We start from the raw sequence: 12593 nt of genomic DNA, 5'->3' as shown, positions 1-12593 counted from the left end.
AGAAAATAGGCAAGGCCTAAGCCATACCAATGACCAACTTTCTAACCTAGTATGTGCATGTGTCAATTGTGAAGAAAATCATCCACAATATATGTTACAACTATTAAAGTCACATGAAATTACAAATACATGACAAGTTGTACCGGTAATAAAAATGAACTATTAGTTAGTTCCAATGCAAGTTTAGATATAACATTGTACCGGATACTTCGAATTCTCTGGCCTACTCGGTACTTGTGTTTCAAATCTTTGAAGAAAAAAAAAATGGGTTTGCCATGAAGATTGCATTGAATTGCATGTACATGTAAATAACACAACCCGTTTGTGTTTCATGTAATAATTACATGAATTGTAAATTATTGTAAATTGAGATTTCGTTGATTTTTTTTTTCTACGTAGCCCGACCAGACGCCGTGCGAAGCACGGCAGTTACTGCGTACATGGTACCGACCTAGCGCTGGGCCGGCTGTGTCCGTCCTTACCCGGAAAAGTTTCTATGTACGTACACGCACAGCCCAGTCGCTGTACATATAGGCCCGCCCGGCGTCTGGGGCCTGTTTCACAAAGGTCGCACTTAGTAAGTCAGACTTAGCGCTAGTCAATCTTAGTCTAAGTGCGACTTTTTAAGTCTGTTTCACAAAGTCAATCTTAGGCTAAGACTGACTTATTCGATTTGAATAATAATGTACGAGCCAAAAATATGCAAATTAGCCATTTGTTGTCTGCTGATGATTTTTGAGTAATTTCTGGAAGGGAAATTGCTTTGATTTTCTGCAACTACGATTCATATGACATTACTGTATCATTCGTTATTTACAGTGCTCATTTACTGACTCATATTATTTCTCTTTTGTACATGAATAGCCGCTCGTTTGATGATTATTTTGATATAGAGATGTTTTGTGCATGAGGCCTCTTTAATCCAGTCCCACATGTTTATATTGGACTGTGTGAAAGTTCGGATGAATGGGGTTGCTCGCGCAGCTCGCAGCAGCTAGCTGGCACTGATATGATCTCTGCATTCTGTACAACCATTCACATTGCACAATTGGTAACTGTGGACCTTGGTAGAAGAGGATTCTGGCTAGCCTCTCTTTGCACACGAAGAGAAGTTTTCTTTTCCAACTAGCTAGGGTTGGTCGTAAACTACAGAAGTGAGTGTAGCTTAATCTGTCATGTTAGTCATTAGGTAGGTCCTTGAAATTATGTAATTTGAGCAAGAGATGATTCATCGAAGGTTAGGAAGGGACTGAATATTATGAACTCTGTGTGTGTTGTACCGGTACTTGTATTGTAATTTGTAGAGTCTGCTCATTACTAATATCATGTCATTAGACAATGTCTACATTAGCCCGACCAGACGCTGTTAATACGTTGTGCGAATAATTGGGCTGTGTATAGTTATGTCTACATATAAACTCTTATCAGTTCTAGTATTAGTATGACTATCAATTAAACATGGCTATGCCTAACAGTTAGTGTAGAGTCTGTGCACTGTGTTATTAATCAAGATAGGGGCACAGTGCCACATCTTCATGATTTTAAAGAAAACAAAGTGCATGATTGCCCTAGACTGCATGTATAAGGTTAGTTAGAACCATAATAAATCATGGCTAATGGCTATCAATTGGTCGAATTTTAAAGTCCAATTGCTGGGCCCTGAGTTGAATTGGGAAGTAATTGATGAATTTATGCGTTTTCGGATTTTGGAATGTGTTTGAGAACTGCATCAATCAAGATTAGGCATAGAAACTACTAGACCTCTAACGTTTTCCGTGTATACACGTTAGTCGTTACTGTAGCCTTTGATGCGAGGCAGAGGTGACTGTCTATTGGCTAACCGTTTCCTCTAACTGACACAAAATGCTGGGGGGGGGGGGGTTGTTATGTCTTATTTTGTTTTGTTTTTTTTGCTTCCAGGAAAAAAAAAAAAGCATTCATTGAGATGTAACTGGTACCGTAGAAATGGAAACTTGGCTCATTTCATTGGCAGTCATGTGTAGAGGTAGACCAATAAATCTGCCTCTTGTCGGGTAGCCTCTTGTTAACTGTATTTATACGGTCGCTAATGCAGTCGACCGTATTACAGACTGTACAGATACAATTCTCTCACAAGGCTACCGAACAAGAGACAAATTTATCGGTCTAACCAGTTAGTGTAGATAGACACAGCCCCGTCCTGTACACAAGAGGTATAATATTTCTAACAAGTATAGGTCTAACTAATTTGTTAGGTTTTTCTAATTTGTTGTGAATGCATGATATTTATAATGGATAGGCATGCATTAATATTCATGGGTAAGCAGCTATAAGATAACACAGGCAAGAAAGGATTGGTAAAGATATAACTAATTTCCAAAGTCCAGATACATGTAGATTACATAGCTCTTTATGAGCTAATATTTTGGTTTAACTTAACAGTTCAAACTATCAGTACATTTGTAGGTAGGGATCTATTTTTAGGACTATTTTTAATTTGGACCATTGTTCAGTGAATAGTGTAGGAGTAGACCCTCTACGAAACTAGTGATTCTCTAGTTTGTTAAAAATACTGCCATCTCACTCAGGATAAGATAAAGTGGAAGAAATTAATGAATATTAGGAGTTGATTATGCTTTTGAACTTCCCATTTTGGAATTTAAGTCTGACTTTACGCATGGCTTCAGGCCATGCGTAGAGTTACGCAGGACTTGGTGGGACTTACGCATGACTTAAGCTTTGTGAAACAGGATTCAAAGTCCTGCGTAAATTTACGCAGGACTTAGGGATTTACGCAGGGTTTGGGGATTTACGCATGAGTTAAGTCAAACTTAAATCTTTGTGAAACACCCCCCTGGTCGGGCTACGTAGTTTACCGCATTCACCTATCCCGCTTTCGGTACTTCTCAACGAAGAATCTTGTAATAAATGGAGTTTGATGGCTTTTAGGATACGTAGCCTACCGAGTCTTCTGACGATAGAACTAGCTCTCATAATATCTTGGAAGAAGGACATGTGAATCTGAAAAGGAGGAGTCCTTTGATTTTAGGTTAGCGCTCTCATCAAATGAAAACACGCAAGATCGTACAGCAGCTCGAGCTTAGAAGCACTAGCACTGGACACTGTGTATGATGATGCGAGTTATGGCAAGTGAAGTGCGGCCAGCGCTCGCCGCGCCCATAGCACAGCCAGCCGTAGAGCTAGCCACAATTGCTCTACGTATAACTACTAGTAGTTCCGCAGCTCACTCGGCATGTTGGCTTGATTTCGCTGTAAGTTGGCTTGATGTTCGCAGTCAACAAGCAGTATTCCGCAATTCAAATACGTATCGCCATCGTATCGAAGGGTCTTTTTCCAGAAAAGTATGTTTTGTTTTTCGCTTTTTAAAACATTTGAGAAGATTCCGATTTCCAAGATATTTTCACACATGTTAAGTTACATATCTACCTTTCATTTTATACCCAAAGCACCTTCTCTTTCGCATGTTTTGCACAACCGAACACTCATCCCCAGTCCCTTTAATATTCGGGGGCTAGCACTAGCACTAGCACTAGCACCGAACTTGAAATCACCCAATGAGGATAACATGGCTTGCCTATAGGATACAACTGCCGCGGCCAGGTATTTCATGGGTTATGTCTAGAAATATCTTCACCTTCACCAATTATTACAAGCCCTCAAGAGAGGATCGCAGTGGGTAGATCTCACCATGTTACTATTTGGCCGCCCTCCTGATAATCGGGACTGAACTCTAGAGTGGGAATTGAAGATATCCGGGTGTCGTTTGCACTTCTCGTCCTGCAGCTTGGTGAGGTGGCGAAGAAGGTCCTTCTCTTCTCTTCTGTGGATGTGTTCCTGGACGTCTTTGGCACTCTTCAAAGATCTAGATGATTCAAGAGAGAAAGAGAAGATAGTTTACGGAGAAGCAAAACAAACAAACAAACAAGCAAATAAACAAAAACATCTTTTCATTTGCTACGTTGTGGTTATGAACGTGTCATGAAAATCTGCATTTTGTTAGGAATATGATATTTTGAAGAAAATGTTCATCAAATTATGCCCAAGCAAGGGCTTAAATGGGCAGCGTTGAGAGCGATATATTATAAACTCTGACCACTTAGAGAAAAAGAAACAACCTTTACCTAGGTTCAGCAGATTCTACAAGGTTGTCTTGTTTACATAGACTAGATTGTTCTACAGAATCTGAATTTCCCCCTGGCTTGGGACCATGATCTTCAGTCTTCATAGACTAAAAGTAGGGTGTCAAGGTCTGACGTTCAGTGTCTATCATTTTCAATCGGACAAATGTGGCAGCCAAGTCCAAGAACAACCCTCTATACGGCTACGGCTATACGGCTACTTCAGTTCACCAGCCTAAAATACTTTTTGATAATGAAGCAAAAATGACGAAATCACTGTCGAATGTTAATCAGGTCTATCAGACCAGTGCATACAGCCTCTACTAGTTAGTGACTGCCAAAGTAGACAAACCTAATAAGAAAGGGGAGGAAGAAATTGGCATAACGTTAATACTAATAGTCAACAGATAGGCAACCGGCTCCTAACGTCCTAGGACGTTAGGTGCCTGCAACTTATCAATCAAGATCTACGAGTGACTGTTCTGCTAGTTCTGCTAGAACTAAAATGTAAAATTACCGGTATTCTGCCGGTATTCTGTAATTTGTTCTATAGACTGGTTTCTAAAACACGTAACAATAACCGTAATATTAATAACGTATGGTCTAACTATTAAAGTTAAAAGATACCGGTACGCACCTTTCTTTATGCCGAAGTGTTGCCTGCTCCTTCTTGTTACTCACGGAAACTGAGTGGACAATACGAGTGTCCATAGTTGGGTCTCGCTCTCCTCGAATCAAATCCATCTTTCCCTCGTCTTTATATACCACATGAGGAAACCATACAGTATTTAGCTATACCATGACGACCCTAAAGAGATGTGGAACTCTCGGCAGAGTAGTTTCGTTTATGAGTTTATCTGACCATGGGCAAGAAATGAAATCATAAACACAGTAGCCATGCCCATGCCATGGCCATAAATGGGGATCAGTGCTTACATAATGCAATAAACGTAAACCTATGTATGCCTATCCAACTAGCCTATGTGTGTAAAAACAATGGCAGGCAGCGCGTAGTGTTGATCGCCTAGATACGCGCACTGCTCCGTATGCGCGTGGGAATATATTATGACGTCAGAATAGCAATGAAAGGCGGTCCACAATAAGATTTTAGGCTCTTGGCATGGTACATTTTGTAGCATTTCTTGCATGAAGAACAACCTGTGCCATACATTCCACAAACTGCATACAAGTACATTTCATCGATGATCTGTTTCATAAGTAGGAAAATATTTTATGTCCCAGTCACATAGACATCCCGGATCACCCCGGACCACCCCGGATCTGATCCGGGAGAGATCCGTGTTGACGCAGGGAGGCCAACACGGCAACTTTATGCCCCAGTCACATATAAACACGGATGCTCAAAGATCTACACGGTGATCCGGGGAAATCCGGGGACGTCCGGGGAGATCCGGGGAGATCCGGGATTTGTACACACGGTATCAACACGACAGCTACACGGATAAGGCCGGAAGAGCGCAGCGTCTACACGGACAAACACGGCATCTACACGGATCAACACGGCAGCTACACGGATCAACACGGCATCTACACGGCAGCCACACGGACCACCCCGGATTGCTCTACCAACACGGCAATCCCCGGATGACGCCGGATGTTTTTGACCTCCAAAAGTTGCCGTGTTGGCCTCCCGGCGTCAACACGGATCTCTCCCCGGATCAGATCCGGGGTGGTCCGGGGATTGCCGTGTTGGCAGAGCAATCCGGGGTGGTCCGTGTGGCTGCCGTGTGGCTGCCGTGTTGATCCGTGTAGATGCCGTGTTTGTCCGTGTAGACGCCGCGCTCTTCCGGCCTTATCCGTGTAGCTGCCGTGTTGATACCATGTGTACAATCATACCAAAATCCCGGATCTCCCCGGATCTCCCCGGACGTCCCCGGATCACCGTGTAGATCCTTGAGCATCCGTGTTTATATGTGACTGGGGCATAAAGTTCATGTCCATGGAGGTACATCGAAGGTGGGGAGGGGGGTAAGTGGAAAGGAGCTCTCCCTCTCACATGAGGGAGCTTTTTTTCATTTTTAGAATTGATATTAAAGGATCTAGTGTACTTGTCTTTTGGTGGAATATATAAAAATTTGCAATCAAAATTCATCTATTTCGATTGCGTTTACCTTTTAACAGGTTTGCAGGTGCATGCAATCCATCATAAAATGGAATGGAAAAAAGATAAAAAGAAAACAGAAAAGAAGAATTATTTAGCTATACAAATCGAGATGGGACGCCGCCCCAGCACCCCGACACCAACCACAACCCCCCCCCCCCCATCGCCACCTATGCACAGCACTAACCCGAAAAGCGCAACCCACCTTTCCTCTTTTGTCATGATTTTCTAATCTTTTTAATCTGCTGACACCCAATAAATGATAGCCCTGCGAGCACATCGTGTCTTAAAGCCATTGTTTACCATAGGGAGCAATGATTAAAAAATGTTGAAGTTATATCACATTTGATTTTTTGTTTCATCAAAAATTATCACATTTGATGCATAGGGCTATGTACAGTTCAGTTGTATCACAAAATATCCTATACCGGTACCATACACATTTGTATACAAATTTCACAATAAAGCCACAAATATAAGGAGATATCGCTAATTTTCTAAATAGATCATACCAGTAGAAGACGGTTTAATCTAGAAACGAGTTTATTAAGACTATTGTTCATATTTTGTATATATAGCAATACTTAACATTCATTATAAAGATTGACATTTTTATATTTGTTGTTTCTATCCCTAACTCACATTTTAGACCTACATGTATTTTGATGCACTAAAGCTGGGTTTTCGTTTGTTTGTTTTTTCATCTGCAAATGACTTAAACTGAGTTAAGAATATTGAAGCATTCTCATGACTTTTAGTGAAAATAATTGCAGGGATTGCTACTCTTCAGAGTACAATTATTGACTTGATTTGGGTGGAGGCGAGAGACTTCAAGTCAGACATGATGTGTAATACAGGCGACTCGCGTTATATTGAAATCCTCGGGATCGTCAGTTTTTTCTTTCGTTATATCGAAATAACGCTAAACCTGAACAGTAAAGTACGCTCCTATGTATATAAAGATAATAATGCATAGATGATAGTTTGGGGATCAATTTTTACTTCGTTGTAACGAGAATTTCGTTATAAGCGTGCTCGTTGCGGGAGTATACTGTATCATACATCATCACATATCACACTTTTCGTTCATCCTTTTTGATTTCCCTTCATAAAATACCACTGCAAAATCTGCACACACATCAACACACACCCATGAACACACACAATGTTCAAATGGAAAATCACCAATAACAGAACGGTTTAAACAATGCCTGTAGTAGACATCAGTATACAAAATAACGGACTGACACGTCCGCGCGATCGTGGACTCTGGATCTTCGGTATTTTGGAGACGGGGTAATACACCATTTTCTAGGGAGTAAGAATAACAGTCAGAACATAATTTATTATTCGAATCCCACGTTACAGTTTTTATTTCTTCAAGTCTCTCCCAAATCTGCACGATGAAACAGTAGAAAGCTAGTTACCGTGCAGTTGCAATCGATTTCACCGGAAATGAACATATCATGATGCTGTGAAGATGAATGATATTATTTTGAAATAAAAATAGAGATGATTGATATTCATTTTATCCAGAGATTATCATTCCGACAATTTGCATTCTACATAATATGCATTGAAAACGATACAAAGTAGAAATTCACTGAAATTATCATTATATATGACTGCATTTCCATTCTTGATGACAGAGCCCCAAAGTGCATTATGTTGCATAATGGATATAAAGGCAAAAAGCTTGTCACTTGTCAGTGGAATCATTCTACAGTCCAGTGAGTTGACATACACCTCAGTGAAAAAACAAACAAACGGCAGATCCTGACTTCTGAGATAATAATCGTAGGCAGGTCTTGTAATTAATTTGTTATATCACATGCAGAAGAACAATACTTGTGAAAGACTGTCAGAGGGAGAGGTGAGACATAAACCTCTAATCATCTCTGTTACAAGGCAGAAGTACAAATTCACATGTATTATTTATATGATATTGACTGGCCTCGAGGGAGATACCAGAAAATATTGCCCAATTCGACTCGGGCAATATTCTTTCAGTGCGGGCAATATTTATCTGGTATCTCCCTCGAGGCCAGTCAATATCACAATTATTACCTATCCCCTACTAGGTAAATTAGGAAAATATGTGAATACGTCTATACACTATGATATACATGTAGATCAAGCCACATTTGACAACCTGTGTAGATCATCACCAACATGTCGAATAATTGAAAATTGTTCATCAATGTATACCATTCAACTCCAACTTCCAAGATATATGTAGTTGTAACAGGCGAACTTCAAACATCTGAACGATTTTACACTTTATTTTTGCTTCTGTTTCAATTTGGAGAGTTGTAATAACTGATCGTCACTGTGCAGTTATTGAGCACAAGTGGACTAGTCTGACGTGTAGTGCTGCTGGAAGTTGTCGACCTTGTATGAGTTGATTTATCGGCGTTCTTCTGCGTGCGTGTAACCGACACGCAGCGACGTCCCTGAATGTCTTTGCTTTGTGGTCGACCGGAATGTTTACATTTAAAGTGATTGGCGAGACCGGAATGTGTACAGTGCACTCCCGCTATAACGAACACGGTTATAATGAAATTCCGGTTATAACGGAGTAAAAGTTTGGGCTGCAATGTAATCCACTTTATGTAATTCTATTGTTTATTTGTTCGGTTATAACGAAATTCCGATATAACGAAAGAAAACTGCCGGTCCCGAGGACTTCTTATAACAGGAGTCCACTGTATACGTAAAACCCCGGATGCTCGTGATATGCTCTAATGTCGCCTGCTGAACTCCACGACTCTGCAAAATACCAACTGCAATTGCCTCGCAAAACTACCTCGTATAGGTAATAAGTTATATTACTGAATTGGCACAAAGATAATGATAGATTATGCAACCGCCAAAACGCAAACCGTAAGTCAATGTAATCGTGTTGCCTATATACAACTGAAGACAAGTGTAACAGTGAGAAAAGCACCCAGAAATTACGCGAAGGGTGAAGATTTTAACCTGTTCCTTCTGAAAACTATAATCCCCACAAACTTTATAAAGGAATATATAGGTTTTTAGCTGCAGGTAACGGGTTACATGTCCTTCTTGTATCACCCCCTCCTCACTACTGTAATGAATTTTACAGTGGAAACTCGATATAAACAGATCTGATATAAAAAAAAAAACTACCTGATATAACAAACTAATTTCTCCTGTCCAAATGAATTTATATCCTTTGTTTTGTATTGTTCATTTACTTTATAACAAAATATCAAATATAAAGAACAATTGTCTTGGTCCTAACAATCTTGTTTAGTTAATTTCCACTGTACTATACATCGTTAATCATGTAATTGTGTCAGGCATATGTTATTACCCTAAAAAAAACATATCATTTCCATTCCTTGTTTTAATTCATTGATCACCGTTGCCAAACTATTTATACACAATTCCAATGGCATTCAAAGGTGGTAGTTCTAAGAGAGTTTATTCTTGTCTGCTTTCCAAATAATTTCTTACTACTTTGCCTCGTGGCACAGATAATACAGTAAATTCTTCAACAACAACCATAAAGAAAAAATCAAATGAGAAACTCAAGAGGCAATCTGCTTTCGTCCTTTTCAATATAGAGCACATTCAAAGGATTAAACACACAACATACAGAAATAGCACAAGATGGAAGACTGAATGATGCCTTTAAGTGCATTGCACCATAAATAGATGTAGACAAATATCAAGTATCTGGTTAAATAAGCTTTCAATAAATCTATAAAGCTCTTGGGAGGATATAGTATATGAGTACCATGCAACTTTCTATAGAGTACTACTCAGGTATACAACTTGTACAACTTGTAATTCTCAGAGACTGGAACACTTTGGTATCGCAAAATACATGATGATGACTTTGGTTTTAACCAGAAATTTGAGGAATACAAAAACATCCCTGTTGGCATTAAACACTATGTTCATTTCGATACCACAGACATCTTTAAGATGTGTTAATAACACTACACTGAATCACTTTTAATACGCCACCAGAATAATGAAAAAAAAGGAAGACTCTAATCAGAGGGTGTGGCTGCCGATTCCTGACCAAGTGTTAGGCACTTTATTTCTCTGGGAGCTGGGGTATGCGACGCTCAAATGAAACAGTCTGTACATCATTGGCGTATGAATTTAAAAGGGAATGTATGTTGTAAATTAAGGTAGACAATAGTTTACCAAGATGCCAACAAACTATGACATTCAATTTTTGTTTTCCTTCTTATTAGTCTTCGTTCAATTACTCAAAAGTCATGATATGCAATGATACCAATTACATGATAGCTCCACCATCATTCAAAGCATGCATGGTACAGGGGAACCTCAATAAAACAAGGACCTAAAAACATGACAATATCAGGTTTCTCACTGTATCAAGGGGAAAAAAAACCTGAGAAATATAAAAAGTTGGGACCTGCAAATGCACCTTGTTAAAAGAGACTTTTGTTTTATCTGATTCTTCAAACCACGGTTCAACTGTACAATCATCATCAAATCATTGTCATATGAACATGTGATGAGAAATCATGTCTGGTTCTTGCCACTGTACCGGTATTTTACTGAACAGAACATTTTGGAGAGAAAGTGACACATCTCATAGGGTACAAGTTTTAAACATTATGTAAATCATATACAGAGGAATCTAATCATTAGCATATTCATTGCAATGATACTGAATCAACTTATTTTTCTTATACGCCACCTGCCACTACATCAAGATGCTCAAGCACATTATATCACACCCATTGCAATAGTCACTACAAAAATGATGCAATGCTTTTCACCACCTCTACTCCTTGGCTAGCATTCCAGACTCAACTTTTTATTTATCTAGCATAAAAAAGAGCAGTCGATTTCCTATTTTTAGAAAGCAGGGGGAATTATATCACCTTTGTATCACATGTCAGTAACAAGTCAAAGGAGTGTGTACTTTTCAAAAAAAAATTAAACTTTGTGGAATTCTTTTCTATTTTTGTTTTATCATTGTTAAGCAGTGATGTTACAAACTGATGTAGTGCCCTCATCCAGCGATGGCTGCACCAAACCTTTAACAATTCACAACTTTTGAATGGATGGTCTGTTTTCCCTCAAACTTTCACTGATGTGTTCTACTTATATCGCTGCATTCACTTTCCCTTTAACAACATTCAGGCCTACTTACCCTCTACCACAAACATTTTCCACTGAAAATTATCTAATAACAAAATCAGATTGAAATATAAATAGTATATACCAAAGATCACCGAAAATAAGATTTTGATAAGTAATCAAAGTAGATTGGTCGACAATCGATAAAACAAAATGTCTCAAGAAAATGATACACTTTCAAACATGCACTGCTACTGAGATTACTGATAAATGAAAAAACAAACACAACAAACACACATATATATTTTAGTCTATATTGCACATCATGTTTGATACAAGAAAAGGTCACATTCAATGTTTAGTTGTTTTGACAAGACCCACAAAAAAAAAAAAACAAGAGACCCGCGGGTCTAGCGCTCACCTGAGTATCGCAAGTTCACCTTTCACGCAGTCACTAATCTAAATTATTCACAGCTCTACCAAAATTTGACGAGGCATTCTCAAGTGGAAGATGAAAATGTACAATAAGGGCCCAATTTTTTCAAGATTCCTTAATTTGGGGGAATTGGGGCCCCCTGGGGCCCTCTGGGTGGGGCATGGTGCCCAGTTTGATAAATTGAGATCCTGACCACCTAGGGATGCTACCTGCCAAGTTTGACAAAAATCCATCATGAGGTTTTCAGGAAGAAGATGAAAATGTACAATTCAGGCCCCCATTTGGACCCTTCCAACCACCCCCCCCCCCTACCCCCAAGAGGGGCACCCCTGGATCTCCTATGAACAAACTTGAAACTACAGTCATTAATGTACTCACTCATAGTATTATCTCAGCTCTATAACTTCTGATTCTAGAGAAGATTTTTAAAGATTCCTTCATTTGGGGGGTTTGGGCCCCCTGGGGGCCCCCTGGGCGGGGCATGGTGCCCATTTTAACAAATTGAGATCCTAACCCCCTAGGGATGCTACCTGCCAAGTTTGGTGAAAATGGGTCATGGGGTTCTCAAGAAGAAGATAAAAATGTACAATTTAGGCCCCATTAGGACCCCTCCTCACCCCCCCCCCCCCCCCCCGGGTCCCAAGGGGGGCACCCCTGATTCTGCAATGAACAAACTTGAAACTACAGTCATCAATGTGCTAACTCATAGTATTAACCTAGCTGTATCACTTCTGGTTCTAGAGAAGAAGATTTTTGTGGATTCCTTAATTTTGGGGGGTTTGGGCCCCCTGGGGCCCCCTGGGTGGGTCATGGTGCCCATTTTAAC

This window comes from Diadema antillarum, unplaced genomic scaffold (assembly GCF_040938485.1).
Source record: "Diadema antillarum isolate AM-2024a unplaced genomic scaffold, OU_Dant_1.0 seq00001823_RagTag, whole genome shotgun sequence".
NCBI lineage: Eukaryota > Metazoa > Echinodermata > Echinoidea > Diadematoida > Diadematidae > Diadema > Diadema antillarum.
Note: the sequence above shows the minus strand (reverse complement) of the source record.